The sequence below is a fragment of the Protopterus annectens genome, chromosome 1.part2, assembly GCF_019279795.1.
Source record: "Protopterus annectens isolate FY-2018-M chromosome 1.part2, PAN1.0, whole genome shotgun sequence".
NCBI lineage: Eukaryota > Metazoa > Chordata > Ceratodontiformes > Protopteridae > Protopterus > Protopterus annectens.
The window spans coordinates 693,890,239-693,904,425 of NC_056727.1; positions in this window are offsets into that span (position 1 = coordinate 693,890,239).

The window sequence follows — 14,187 nt, forward strand, 5'->3', positions numbered from 1 at the left end:
CACCTGTACAGGTATGTATATACTATTTTATAACTGTCTTCAGCTTCAGATATCTCCTGTAAAGGGAGATTAAACTATTCTAGCATGACTACATCTGAATGAAAATAAATAAAATATAAAAAAAGCGCAGGAATCTAAGGAAATATTTGTGTTTATTTACCAAATTCTGCCCTTTTTGCATTCTAACTTTCATTGAGAAACAGACCGCCTCATTATCCTCACGTGTGAACGTGTATATATATATATATATATATATATATATATATATATATATATATATATATATATATACTCCTGTAAGTATAACTACTTGAGATTTTATACTTTATAATTCCCATTTTATAGGATCATAATTATACCTCAGTTTTTCTGTTACAGAGTGAACTTAACCTCCACCAAGAAGGTTTGTATTACATGCATGATTTTTAAAAGATGCATTGTGGGTTACTCAGGGGCACATGCTCCATGTAATGAGAGCATTTTGGTTTTTCCTCCTTTAATTTAATGTGATAAGATAAAGGGCCAGGGAATAAAGCATAAAAGATGTACCTCAGCAAACAAGGAAATGCACACAATATTGACAAATTTATTCATTGCATACCTGAGGATTTCAACAGTCTTTTACAATAAAATGTGTGGTAGTGTGGAATAGAATAGAACTCCAAGAAAGACAAAAAAACTACCCCAAGCTACTTAGTTTAAGATATTTTTTCTCTCAAGACCACAAATCCGTGCAGAGTCCACATTCACCCAAGCACAATCTATTACAGACAGGGTATATCTTTCACTATCTTCCTATTTTCACACCTTGGCCTCTGTGTACCAAGGTAAAGATAATTTGCTTTTTTCTCTCATCACTGCAAATTATTTGGTAAGCATTTAAAAATTAATAGGGTGTCTGTGAAAAGCACCAACTTGATCCTTTCTGAGAGTTAACGAACACTAGAGTAGCAAAACCTTTCTTGAGTGCATTTATTTGCTTTGCAGTCTTTACTGTGTCATCAGAGCTAACAAGCAAATCAGAATATAAGACATCTGTGATGCCACTGACAGCTTCTCATAGGTTCATAGGTTCATAGGTTCCTACTAGGCTATCTGCCCAAGGGCATTTATAAGCCTAGCCCATAGTTATGTGGCTTTCGCCACCCCTTAGTTTGAATAAAACTATGCCTATTATTTTGCTGTGCCTCTGTCAAGCAGTGACACTGAAGTAATCCCTGGGGTATATCTGCGATCTCCCATCCATTGGTCAAGATTCCTCTTGAACAAGGCCAGCAAGGTGCTCTGCCTCACATGTACCGGGATTTTGTTCCACAGCATAGGGAGTCTCTGGGTGATGAATCTGTCCCTCCAGCACGTTCTATTAATAACCGTGTCAAGGTTTAAGTCTCCCGCCCTTGTGGTTCTGAGGATCTAGATTTTTTGAGGTGAAGCATATTCATCAAATCTGGGTTTGACATGGCCTTATATGTCAGGCACAGGTCACTTCTGAGCAAGCAGTATGAGACTGAATAGAGCTGGAGTTCTTTCAGTCGGGCAGCATAAGACATATTTTTGAGACCCTTTATCCTTTTGGTGAGGAACTTTTGGGGCCTTTCCAGCTGCTGCAGGTGTCGGGTCAGATACATTCTGAATGGGGCATTGTACTCAATCATAGGTCTAATGAGTGATGAGTACAGGGGGACAATGACCTCCCTTGATCTAGATGTGAATCCCTTCATGATCAGGTGGGCAATGTAGAAGGTTTTCCTAACTACTTTAGCAACATGAGTGTCAAACGAAAGGCTACTGTCAACCTGGGTCCCCAGATCCCTGATGACTTCTGTGCTCAGTGGATTGCCACCTATATGGTAGCTATGGGTAACCTTGTTTTTCCTGAAGGGTATGACTATGCATTTCTTGGCGTTTATCTTTAGGCCATGGCTCTGGCACCAGTTATCCGTTTCTGTGAGGCCCTTCTGAAGGATATCTGTGTCAGATGTGTTTTCGACTATGGCGCCCAGTTTGCAGTCATCTGCAAACTTTGTCAGCCATAACCCTCCTGTGTTTGCTTGTACTTCAGAAAAGTAGATGCCGAACAAGAGTGGACCCAGGACTGAGCCCTGTGGGACACCACTTGTGACAGGCTTTGAGTCTGACATGGCTCCAGCAACTCTGACCCTGTGGGTTCTGTCACTTAGCCAGTTTGCAACCCATCTTGTGATGTATGGGTTTACATTCAAGCTGATGAGTTTTTCGATGATACCTGAGTGGGGTATTGTGTCGAAGGCCTTTGCCAGGTCAAGGTAGGCTGTATGGACTGCCTTTCCCTCATCAATGGCCTTGGTGACTGTCTCGAAAAGTCAACCAAGTTTAAAAGGCATGATCTGCCTTTGACAAAGCCAAACTGGGTTGGATCCAAAGTCTGCAAGTTCCCTATGTCTTTATTTATGAGTTCCATTATGATCCTCTCCATGGCTTTGCAGATAAGGCTTGTCAAGCTAATGGGACGGTAATTTTCAGGGTCGGTGGAGGCACCGCCCTTGTGAAGTGGGACCACAGTCGCCATGCGCCACTCCTTGGGTACGTATCCTGAGGTGAGGCTAAGATTAAACAGCTGTCCTAACTACGGGTTTAATTCCTCATTGAGTTTGTGGAGCACACAGCCGGGGACACCATCCGGTCCCATGGATGCTGTGTTTTTTGCCTTGGAGAGAGCAGTTCTCACCTGGGCGTTGGAGATGTTTGGAAGGCTACAATCCTCTGGTATAGATATCTCTCCTTTTGGGGGGGAGGGGGGGGAGAAGTTTGCACTGAACCTGTCAGCCAGTACGTTGGCAATGTGTGTAGGTTCAGTAATCTTCACATCATTTTGAACTAATTCTGAGCATATCTGGGAGTTTCCTCCTAGGTTTCTAACATAGCTAAAGAAGGCCTTATGATTGTCTTTTGAGTCCTTGGCGATTTTTCTCTCAAAATTTTCCTTGGATGATTTTATGAGAGCTCTTAGTTTTTTACTTATAATGATCAAAGGTGTCTTACCTTTCAAGGATTTTGCTCTATCTTGTAGTAGCTTCCTCCTTTTGTTGTAGAGCTTGTTTATGGCTGGGGTCCACCAGACTGGATGCTTGCCTTTGGTACAAAGAGTCTTAGTTTTGTTTGGGATTGCCTGATCCATGCAGTCCTGTAGGTGCTGGTAGAAGGCATTTGTAAGTGATTCAGCGGTTTGAGTAATGTTTACCACTGGCTCAGGGGCCTTAAAGGAGACCACACTAGTTTTTAGAAGTGTGAAGTCGGCTTTTGAGAAGTTTTTCACTGTGGTCTTTTTTATTTCAGGTGGGGGCGGGATGAGGACCTCCAGCGAGATTAGTTTATGATCTGAACTCACCAGTGAGGGGTATACGTCTGGTGTTGAACATTGTGATCCCATGTTCGTGATGATGAGATCAAGTATGTTTTCTCCTCTTGTGGGGATGGTGACTAGTTGTTCCATGGCATTTGAGTTTTTGAACTCCAGGAACCTTTGGGCTAGAGTGTTTGGGCTTGAGTAGTGTTCCCAGTCTATATTAGGGTAGTTGAAATCACCTAGTATGATGGTGTTTGGAGATACATTTATCCCCTCCAATGTTTTCAGGAAGGCCATGTGAGATTCCTGAGTTTGAGAGGGTGGCCTGTAACATGCTACAAATTGCAGAGCAGTCTTGCCTATGGTTAATTGCACCTGGATGGTCTCCGATGCATCGTTCGTTGCCACCAACCTTGAGGTGTGGGTGTCCTTTATGAATATGGACACCCCCCTCCTTTCTTGGTGTTGTCCGGATTTTGGGGCCGGAACGCATGATATGAGGTGAAACCTGATAGAGCTGGGGTGCTCTCAGGAGCCTTGAACCAGGTTTCTGTCACAGCACAGACATCGATGTTCTCCATACTGAGAAGGGCCTCGAGTGCGTGCATCTTGAGATTGAGACTTCTGGCATTGAGCAGCATTACCCTTAGTTTTTTCCTTTTTGTGTTCTAGGGTGGTAGGTTTAGAATTTGAGCCTTGCCTAAAAAGGCACTATGGGGTGGCAAGAGCCTTTGCCAATATCCGAAGCCTAGGGTGACAGGTGCAAGCCATCCCTTGCGAAGCAGCGTGGCTTGTCCAGCATGTCATCCCAGGCAGACAGACATCCCCTTTGAATGACACCAGAATTTAAGCCAATTATTAAAGCTGATCATCTTATCACTGTATTGTGGCATCATTCTAGGTGAAGGTAGGATACTGCTCAAGGTCAGGGTCATACCTGCCTGGGCTACATAATCAGAGAGCTCCTCAATGTCTCTTTTCATGTAGTCCAAGGAGGTACGTCTCAGGTTGTTGACACCAGCGTGGACAATGACTGAGTCGTACTTGTACCTGCTGTTGAGAGACCTGAGTGCTTGCGTTATGTGGCGGATTCTAGCGTCCGACAGGCAGCTTACTGTGACCTTCTCCTTACTCAGTATGGTGAGCGGGACGTCAGTGTGTCTGACTATGGAGTCACCTATGACAAGTATGTTTGGTGTTGTATTTGGCCTTAAGGGCAGTGACTGCTTTGCACACTGATTTTGTTGTTTATGTGTTGTTTGTGTGGTGTATTGAGTTTGCAGTTGCTTGGGTGTCTGCTTTGGAGGCCTCTGCTGTTTAGGTAAATTTTTACTCAGAGCCTCCGAGTATGTCTTAGTGTGTTTATGTGTTTGATTCAGTGGTGTGGTTGAATTATGTGAGACTGGTATTGTGGTGTGTGTAGTTGCCTTCCCCTCCTGCCTGGTCTTGCCAGTCCTGAGTTGAGAGAGCTCAGCCTCCAGTCTGGCTAAATAGCTGCATCTCTCACAAGTGTTAGTGTTACGTGGGAGGAGGAGAGGGTTGTCCGTGTACATGAGGCAATTGTAACATTGTCTCAGAATTCCCAGATTCACCAACTGGGCAGGAGAGGACGCCAGCATCTGACCCTTCGACATGCTAGAAAGAATTATGAGTTGGTATGAGACAGAAAAGTAGTGGGCTTAGCAGGGAAGTGGGCACTCCTGGGGGGTTTTACTAGTGAGAGATTTGTATAATATAGGAGTGCTTGACCTGCAAAGAGAATGCTTATAAGACAAGGGATATGCTTATAAGACAAGTGCTGAGCTTTTTGAGAAGAAAAAGCTATTTGGAACAAGTGCTGCACTTTTTAGTGAAGGTGTAAACTGTTTAGGTTCCTAACAGAGCAGTTCTAAGGGAAAAATTAAAGAACAGACTTTCTGGAGCCGGAAAGAGATTAACCTTGTTTAACCGGCGCTGCCTGATGCTGCCTCCAGTGGCAACTCCGCGCTAAATCGCGCTAAAGCACGTTAAAGCGTGCTTGATAGCAGGGGCTGGAAAGAAGCAGGAATAGACCCAAAACGGACAACAAAACTACAGTTTCAAGTCAGTAACCACCTCTACGGGGGGCAGGGAAGCTGCTCAATGTTATTCACTGCCACTGATCAACAGAGAGACCCTCCTTCAGCCCAAGCAAAAATGGCCTCACAGAAACTTTCAAACAGTTCAGGAACAGCAAGCCTGTAACTGAACTTTTTTAACTCTCAGAAAAGTGGGAAAAAAGCAAGATTTTTTTTTGTTTTTGTTTTTCCAGAGATAGCAGAGGTTCACAAGTAATATCAAGTTATAACAGTGCAGTAAATGACCCCACACAAGAATGCTAGGTCAAGGACAGAAAATATGCAAGTTTTAAGGAAAAAACGATTTAAAATTAAGTGCAAACAGGAAATTCAGCAAACAGCTTTTGGTTGTGCTCTAAATACAGCTACTAATACAGAAGTCAAGTTTAACAAGCCAGAAAATGCTCAAGCTAGGCAGCTATGCAGAAAAACTTAGCAAATAAACAGAGAAAAAATACTTAAAATCTCAAAAGTGGCTCCCTTCTTCTCTCAGCGTTTTTTCCTCTTGGAGGGTGCTTCACCAACAGCCAACAAGCCTGAAAAGACGCCCAAACCACGAGGCAACTAGGTTTTAAGAGAGGAAGATGAAGGAGTTTTGGAAATGACCCCTAGTGGCCAATAAAACTACAGTTTCAAGTCAGTAACCACCTCTACGGGGGGGCAGGGAAGCTGCTCAATGTTATTCACTGCCACTGATCAACAGAGACCCTCCTTCAGCCCATAATACACACTGGTTGTTTTTGTATGTGAATCAGAGGATATCATTAGATTTGTACTAGGTGCTAACTAGTTAATAACATAAGTCTAGTATTATTAAAACTTGCTTTCCTGTCCTCCAAATGCAGTTGGTCTTTTGACTTCACTGTTTATAAAATTATCTGGAGCATGACACTGAATTCAGTTTAGAACATTTGATGCAGGTATTATTTTATTCTGATGATCTCTATTGTGGGTAGCTACATGAAATGTACCTGTATTAGGCCATTCATATTCAAATGGATGGTGTGTATGACACTCCCTTACAACCAATCACATCTTACGAGAACATTTGTGTCCAGTTCTGTAGTATCTCCTGTCTAGGTAGCACATCAGTCTTCACTACAGTGCTGTTGACTATGTTATTCTCATTGATTTCTGTACAACAGCCTTTTTACTCATAAGCATATTATCAGTTTCTCTCACACTGCCACTTTACCTATAAATATGCACATTTCCTTAGCATGACCTTTAGCAAATATCATTGGTGCCTGATGTTCATTATTCTGCATGTGTGGATCATTTTCTTTGCTTTTAAATAAAATCACATAGCTCTGAGAAGAGTAAGATGAGTTGCAGTGTGATGAATGTCATTCCTCCACTCTTTCGTGGAAATGTGCTACGTGGGACCAAAGCTAATGCATGCCTAATGAATATTACTTGGGGTTCATTATGATGCAGCAGACATTCTACTATAATTCATTATGTGTGAATCATAAGGGAGCAGTCTGCACCAGAAATGCAATCTATTTTAGTTCAATGCATTAGCATTTTATATATTCAGATATCCCTAATAATGAAGCATTTGAAAATTGCTAGTGTTATAAATAAAACTACAGGGTTTAGTTGCAATATGTAGTTAAAGCACTGTTATTGTTATTTGACTTAATATTTCCTAAGAGCTGCAATGCCCATTAAATCATATTATGACAATACAAAAAGGGATGCTTACAGTTAAAATGAGCTAAATGACTTAATGATAATTACAGTGTGATTTCTATTTTTGGAGAACATTTTCTTTTGCAAGTCCATTCACAGGAGTGTTGTCTTTTGGCAGTCCGTCAGAAGATTATAATAATACAGAAGTGCCAATGAGCTAGTAATAGCTTCATTCAGAAATGAGTCATTAAGTTCATGTGCAAAGCTCACTGATGTAAAATGATGAAAAACGTAATCAGATGCACACATCTGTATATCTACAAATTTATAATGGTAGAGCTTGGAAATGTACTGGTACATTTATCTTGGTGCATTGTAAAATATAACCTTTTAGAAAAAATACTTTGCAATTTTCAAACTACAAAAATGTTCAGCTAATAAAAGTGAACAATTTCCTGCTACATACTATTGTTTTTCAAGATTAAATAGTCTAGTTTAAGAATTAAATTAACAAAAAAATAGCTGTAACACTGGCAATGTAATTGCAAAATAAAAATAAAACAGATTTTCCTCTTCTTTTGACATATTTCATATGATTCATGAACTGCATTCAGAAAGCATCACAATACTTTATTTTATGGCATCACTCAGTCTCCCCTTCTCTCTCCTTTTGTATCAGTTGTCTGGCAGTTTAGTATGGAGCTAGTAATACTCTTTATTTTAGAATTACCCCAGCACCCAGATGAAAAATGGTTGATTAAGTGTACCTTGGACTTCGGGCTGTTTTCAAACCACCACACATATTTTTAGGATCATGCATAATCCACTATGTCTACTGTGTGAAAACATCTATTCTGAACAAGCACTTAAAATACATTCATACCTGACCTCTGTCCAAATGAGCACACTCTGTGGAAGGAGACACATATTAACACATATAATGGAATAAAGTTAAACACACGTTGCTACATTCTTGTATACTTCAGATATGAACAAAAATCATGACATATTCAGCAAAATAAAAGATATCCTGTACAATGTGACCATCTTTTACTGATCAGACCCAGCTTTTCTTAACTTTACTCATTCTTTTTTTTTTATTATTGTTGCTGTTGTGGAGGAGTTAAAGCCTATGTTGTAACTTAAAGGGCACAAGGCTTATACATATGTCTAAAAGTGGGCGTGGCCAAAAATTTCCGAACTTACACTTCGCACTCTCACACTAAACATGCCCTTGTGGGTAATTTGTGGAATGCCAACTCAGCTGCAACTCATCTTTTACATGGGAGAGGAAACAAGAGTTCCATTCAGAACCCGTGTGAACAAGGGAAAGATGTGCAGGCACCACACAAAAGACCCCCTCCCCCAAGCTAAGAACCAAATGGAGAACCAGGCTCTGTGGTTCAGTGAGGTGGTACATTTTTTCACATGAAATAACATTATTTTGATAGCATTAATAAGTAACATGCAATATAATGCACCATTGCCATAGTGTTAAGCACTTGCAGACTGGGATGTTCTCCTTTGTAATGTTACACTGAATATATTTTGCATATAAACCTGAAAATGTGGAGGTCATGAAGTTTTCACAATCTGCACTTAAACCATATTGCATGATGCTCCATTGCAATACTAAAGGCTAGCCTTCAGGTTAAGACAGTAGCATTTCAGCTCATAAGGGGTTAAAGTCGTTTTCTAGTCAGGTGTGTATGCTGTATTCAGCAACTGTTTCCTTGTACTGTCATTCACTTGTCATACCAGCACCTACTTGGCTGTCTATCTTGCTGTGATTTAACAATAACAGAAATAGAAACAATTATGATGAGAACATCTAACCATTTTCTCCAAAATATAACAAATACACTTCATTCCACCAGAAGACTTGTTAGACACAACCTGAATATCATGAATAGCAATAACTAATTATTTTTGGGGGTGGAATGTGTACTGCCAGCTTGGCAAGAAAAGGATTTGCACTTTAGCGAACAGGATCAAGGCTATGGATGCTATAAGCTTCACCCTTTAGTCCAGGGCTAAATCCTTTAGACTCCATTTGCCTGCTCTGAAACTTCTGACCTTCAGCAAGTCACTTAACAAATCAATGCCCAAAGTTATCCTTGAAAGAGTCATTGAGCTTAGTGGATTTACCTGGTTAATAAATTAAGATAGAAAAAAATGGGTTAGAAGATGATAGCATAGCAAAGGTGAAAGGGAACCTGCCATATTTCATACTCTAGCCAGGTAAAACTAGATCAACTCTTTATTTATTTATATGTTTTACCCAGGTAGTGCACTGGTCAATACTGACCAATTTCAGGCTCAGCCTGGGTGAAATAGAAAACATTTCACAAGCAAAAAATGCAGAAATGTAAGTAATAACTGAATTGTTCAGACTAATCATATAGAAAAAACACTGTGTATATACATTACAGTGACTAAGCACAGTGCAAGGAACAATCGAGTAGGGTGTAATATACAATATATACATTAGTTTAAAAAATGGGTCAATCTTCAGTTTATCTTGATAGAGAAGAACAGATTCAGAAAAGAGATAGGTTAGGTGATATGTTCTGTGTTAAAGCAGGAACATTGAATAACATTTTTTGCTGTTTAAATTATGAAAATGTGCATATACCATATTCCTCTCTGTAAAGTACTGGTGTTTATGAAAAGACATTTATTCACTTAATGCAAGTATTAATTTAATAATGTTTTAATTAGAATATAATTCAGCTCAAACAACACTGTAACTTGTTCACTGTATTGCTTACAAATAAATGTCCTTTCTATGCATTAAAAATAAGTTACATTTATTAAAATGTGTATTTTGATGAGGCTTGCATTTAAGTTTTATCCACCTACATTCTAAACCAGTTTCCTGAAAAGGGTTAGAGTGGCAACAGTCTCTCTCTCTGTCTCTCTCTTTAATATTGGACTCCAGAGATTCCCAAGGAAGCTAAGAGTCATAATTTCTCCAGTGTGTCATGTGCCTGTGTCTGGGCTTCCTTCCAGTGGGCAGTGCCTGGTATGCCTCCTGTGGATGTAGGCAGAGCAACTTCATTAAATGCCTAGGGCAGCTCAACTGACACCTCTCGATCCAGAGGAGAATCTACTGTACTATAACATCTTCATTATGTCAATATCCTCACCCATTCATGGAGAGTGAAGACAGCGACCCTTCAAAGTTAACTTATAAGAATAGGTGGGAGAAACTTAACCTTTATTCTATCAGTTATAGATTACTAAGGGGAGACCTCATTCTTATTTATAAATGCATAAAAAACAAAGATAGTGCAGCCATTATGAAGATAAAGAAAAGAAATCATAACATTAGGATTAGAAATAATAGTTTTACTTCCAAAATGGCTACTCATTAAGTAACAGCTTATTTCTAGCTCTCCCAGTGTGAAAATAGAAAGTCAGCATAGAAGGCCAATAGACTTGTTTTTATGAGTAAATTTCAGTAACTGGCTAGTGAGGGCACTGCCTGGATGCCAGGAATAAAGAAATACAGTAGACCTGGAAAAAATCAGCTACAAAAAGTGAGGGAGAAATAGTGACTTGGGAAAGTTCTGCAGCTGTTCAACAAAAAGCAATGCAACATGCAGACATGACTTCCAATAACCTACAGGAAGATATAAGACAACTGCATACAGACCTGGTTAAAATAAACAAAACACTGATGGAGTATATCAACACAAACAACAAAAGGCTGGAAAAATGGAAGAAGCTTTAAACAGATATACAGACGATATGATAAAACTGCAAAAATCAAACGTTGAAATGAAGAAAAGGCTGTCTGAATATAAAACTGCTCAGAAAAAGATGTTTCAAAAAATAATAGAATTAGAGGACAGAGCATGTAGGGTTAACCTGAGATTTTGAGCTATACCAGAGAAGCTGGAAGGAAAAGACTGCATTAATTTTAAGAAAGTACAAATAAACAACTGGACTGATATTCGACAGCAGGAGTTGTTAGTTGAAAGGGCATATGTCTGTATGTTCCAAACCTGGCTATAAGAAAGCAACCTAGATCTTAAATAGTAAAGATGCAATCCTACCAGCAGAAGGAGTTGATTCTGACAAAACTGTGGCAGAAGTACAAAGTACTAAAAGTGGGAGACAGCAGAGTGTTTGTGGAGAATTTTACTCACTGTACACCAGATAGAACAGGAGCAAATTTAGTCTACTATTCAAGGAATATTAAGATACAGGTGTAAAATTGAAACTGCTATATCAAACTGTCTTCAAGATATTCTTCCCTGGAGGGACAAAATCAGTTTTTGATGAAGTACATGCTAAGGAGGAAATGCAAAAGTTTGTCCAACAAAAAATAAGCTGTGAAATAGAAGGAAATTCTGCTTCTTGTTCTTCTGGTAACAGAGACCACAGAGGAACCGTACCTGTGAAACCTTTTCAAACTTTTCAATGTAAAATGTTGGAGAGAAGGAAGGGAGCACAAGAGTTGACTAGACGAATCGAGCATACATTGGAAATAAAGCAGAGACAAGATTTCAGAGATCAACAGTACTAAAACCAGTAACTTCATATGACATTACAATGCAATAATTATATTTGTGAAATATGACAGAACAAGAAAACCTGGAAATATTGGACTTTTTCAGAATTTGTTGTTGTGGGATACTCTAAAGCATATGCCCTGCTTCATGTCATTAATGTTCGGAAAAGTGCTTTTGGACAGGAAGAGGAGGAAGAAAGTTAATTCTAAGTAATTTTTTTCTTAAATAGTATTAGTTTTGTGGCATGTGGCTATCTTTACATGCTATAAAGTTATTTTCAGTTATTTGTCCATGTAATGGGGATTGTAAACAGGTACTGCTTTTTTTTCTTTTTTTTTTCTTTGTCCCTCTTCTCTCATTCTTCTTGTTCAGTTTTAAAAAAAATCCTGGTTAAAAAGCATGATAAAAGAAAAAATAATGTGCTTTTTCTCATTCTTACATGGGAGAATGTCTGGTTTAAAGACCTTAAATTGATTTAGTAACAAGTTTTAAGAGAGAACAAGTAAATAAATAAGAACATTGAATATTATGAGGCTTTTGTCTAGCAAATGCATGTATGCTCAGTAACAATTCTACAGCTGGTCTTCATGTTTCCATGGAAACAATCGGATAAAGAGAAACTGGCTGACTGGTTCTCGTGCATCCATGGAGACAATCTGATAAAGAGAAACTAGCTACAGTCTGGTGGAGAGTGATTGGCTGGGGAAAAAGAAAAGAGAAACTGACTAGGAGATAATGTTCTCTGAAAACATTTAGGGGTTTTCCCAAGGTACATGATGCTCTCTGAAATATTCAGGGGCTTTCCCAAAGTAGTTAATGTTCTCTGAAAACATTCATGGGTTTTCCTAGCTGGGAGAGCTATAAAGATAAGACAAAACCAATCAGCACTTAGTAGAAGCACAGGCTGCACCATGCTTCTTAGCATGGATAACCTTTCTTTTAGGTTAACTCAATTCTGTGAGTGTGACTGTCACTTTGGGACTTTGTTCCTATTGGGGGTAAAACTTCAATATTTGAAGGTGAACATAGTTGTGTGTATAAATATTAAGTTAATAGGTTTTAAGGGGTATTGGGATTTTTTTTTTGTTTGAGGGCTTTCAATAAAACAAAAAGTTGTATAAGATGTGGCATAGGCTCAAATGGATATGACAAGAAACAACTGTATAAAAGTTCAACCTGACAAACAGTGTATGCATGTAACACAAAAGCTGGAACTAGACATTTAACAAACGTGTTATACATAAAAGGTGGGAATAATAACTTTTTAATACAATGATGCTTTTTTAATGTCTTTAAATGCAAGTGGCCTCATAGATAAATACAAACAAGAAAGAGTAGTGAACAATATTTAAAAATGTAGATTGCAAATAGCTATATTACAGGAAACACACTTAGAGGGAGCTGAACATGTGAATTTGATAAAGAAAAGCTTTCAGGATAGTTATTCAATGGAATACTGGGGAGAAAGGAAAAGAGGAGTACTTATATTAACTGCAAGAGGAGCTCCAATAGTGATATAAGATGATAAAAAAGATAACAATGGCAGATTTATAGCGCTAAAGGGCTCCTGGCAATGGAGGAGGCTTACACTGGCATGTATTTGCATTCCAACTAAAACTGCAATAATGGAGTTTAGGAAAGTTCTGGGAGAAATAATCATTTTTCAGCAAGGAATATTATTTATAGGTGGGGACTAGAATTTGATTTGCAGCAGTGAAGATGTGTCTGGGGGCCCAGAAGGGAAATATACCAAAGGAAGGTAGATTTTTGAAGAAATTTATGAAAATATTTGGCATGGAAGATGTGAATTCAGTAATAGGAGTTCAGAGTGAATTTACATATTATTCCCTAAGATATAAAAACTGGGCTAGGCTAGACAGAATTTACATTTCACAGGAACATGTGCATTTAATTGAAGGTCTTGATACTCACCCAATGACTATTTCAGATCATGCACCAATAATAGCTAAAATAAAAGCACAGGGTAATGAAATAAAAATGAGACATTAGCGCTTTCCCACCTATCTGTTGAAAAGAGAGGAATTTAAGGAATAGGTAGTGAAGATTATTCAGGAGCTGTTAGAATAGAAATCAGTTTTGAAAATATAGCTAGGGAGTGGGATAAAATTAAGGTGGAGTTTAGAAATAGGGTGGAAATAAAAGAAAGGGGGCTATGGTTAAGAATTAACAAGAATTATTTAGAGGGACTGACAAATGTTAAAGTATTGCAGAATAGGGGGGATCTCACAGAACAAGAAGAGGATCAACTGCAAAATGCTAGGCAGAAAATAAGGGATTACCTTGATAATATGTACAAGCTTAGAAAGATTGCTATTAAGTAACTGTATTTGATAATAACACTAGAGGACAACAACTTTTAACAGAATGACTCAGGCAACAGAAAGTAGAAAGGGTTGTTGCCAAACCTAGGGAGCCTATAACAAGGAAGGTAACAGGAGATCCTGTAGAGGTAATAGAAATATTTCAGAACTTCTATGAGATTCTATATAAAGCAAAGAAATGTGAAAGTTGAGAAAATATACGAATGGAAATGTTTATGGAAGAATTAAATATGTCAGGGTTAGAGGTAGATGAGGCTCAATTACTAATG